The sequence below is a fragment of the Oncorhynchus mykiss genome, chromosome 24 (assembly GCF_013265735.2).
Source record: "Oncorhynchus mykiss isolate Arlee chromosome 24, USDA_OmykA_1.1, whole genome shotgun sequence".
In the NCBI taxonomy this organism is placed as follows: Eukaryota; Metazoa; Chordata; class Actinopteri; order Salmoniformes; family Salmonidae; genus Oncorhynchus; species Oncorhynchus mykiss.
Genome location: NC_048588.1, coordinates 18407738 through 18409609, shown reverse-complemented (window position 1 = coordinate 18409609; position 1872 = coordinate 18407738).

The following is a 1872-nucleotide window of genomic DNA, read 5'->3' as shown; positions in this document are numbered from 1 at the left end:
CTCCCACACACCCACTTACAATCTGAGCTAAACTCTTTATAGGCCATCGTCTTGTAATCCTGCCCCTTTAACTGCCCTCACTGCAAGCTGCTGTCAAGGAGAAGGCAATTAGCTTATCATAAAGACATGATTTATAGAATCTGCAAGCAACAAGGGCATTTCAGTGGTTTTACCGTCCCCCTTACATTGAAGTGAAATGTTCTAAATGGCAAAGGGTCAGTATGGTGGGCTATTGGTTGACCTGTCCTGTGATAAAGAAATGTAAGTAGGCCATGGTATGAAATAGACTGCTGTTGTTATGAGCCAGGATCAGACAAGTCTCATTCAGTGGGCTTTTTTGTTGGTGTAGTTGGCAGTAGCAATACCAATACTGGGCTGTCGTTGTATCTTGAATTTCCTCTCTCCTCTCTCTCATCTAATTGAAGATCATCGTCATTTGTCACGAGGTAAGAGTCATGTCTGGTGACAACACACACTCAGAGTGGAAGGTGACTGTAGCTGCTTCAAGCTGTCAGAGAGGGACAAGACAGACGCCATGGTTGATTGAGTGTGAAGCTCTTCTCTTTACTCATATTATAATAGATAACTTAGGTTTCACATTAGGTGGCAAAGGGCCAGACTAGTATTTGTTCAAGTTCTAAACCAATTTAAACAAGCAAAGTAGACCCAATGGGGGCTCTTGAAGTATTTGTTACTTGTGATCAACATTAGAGTTTTGTAAGTAGTAGGCCTATAGTATCCTACATTTATAGAGCTACACATTTCCATTATTTCCATAGGAGGGGTTATGGATATGTACTGTAGGCTTTAGATAATTACATAGCAAACGTCTGCTGGTGTAGTGTACAGTAGACCTGTTCCATGTGGTCCTCTGTTTATTTTCTGATTGGAACAACACATTTATCAGACCTGTCCTTATTCCAGAGTCAAATGTTGTTTATATTGGTTTGTTGTATTTGATACCGTTCCATTTATTCCATTCCAGCCATTAAAATGACCCTGTCCACCTATAGCTCCTCTCACCAGCCTCCACTGTTGTATGACTGTGAGTAGTGTGACTGTGAGTAGTGTAACTGTGAGCAGTGAGAGAGTAGCCAGAGACATGGCTCATTCTCTCCTCAGCCTTATCTCAGGCTACATCCAGGCAGTGGAGACATATGATGTTGAGCAACGGGGTCATAAAACCATGCAACTCTTTATGAGTGGGACAGACTGTGAAAGTGTGGCTCCGCTCGATGTCCCCTGCCTCCCAGGCTGCAGGGCCTACACTGCACTGCTCTGAAGTGGAGGCAGAGGCACTGAAACAGTCCACCAGCCAAGCCATCAGTGCTGTTCACCCTCAGCTCATTTGGCTGCCCTTTCTTTCCTGGTAAAAGTTTCCAAGATTTAAGATGTATGTAAATGATTCCTGAATAGGAAACATCCTCAAATACACAGTACATTTCCCTATAGCATTGGAATCTAAAATGTACTGTATGCCTCTTGAGGGAAATGGTTCAAAGCATTTAAACAGTGGTGAGGTACAGTGTGCTTGGACAGAAATACTGACAAAAGTAATATACTGTATGTTTAGTTACAAGAAAATACAAGTTGTGTCAGAGATAATGTGTGGGGTCTAGATTACTCTGCTACAATTGTAAAGGTGTTATAAAAGTGATATTTTATCTCATTTAGTTGTTACTTACCCATATTGTTCTCAATGTTTGTATGACAGTATGTGTGTGTGTGTGTGTGTGTGTGTGTGTGATGTGAGACTGAGGGGATCATGTGGGGGTTCGGGGGACGCAGGGGGGCTGGGGAGTCACACAGGTAGGGGGTACTGATGCAGCTGTGCAGTCACCATGTCTCAATCTATACTGTATGACTTGTCCT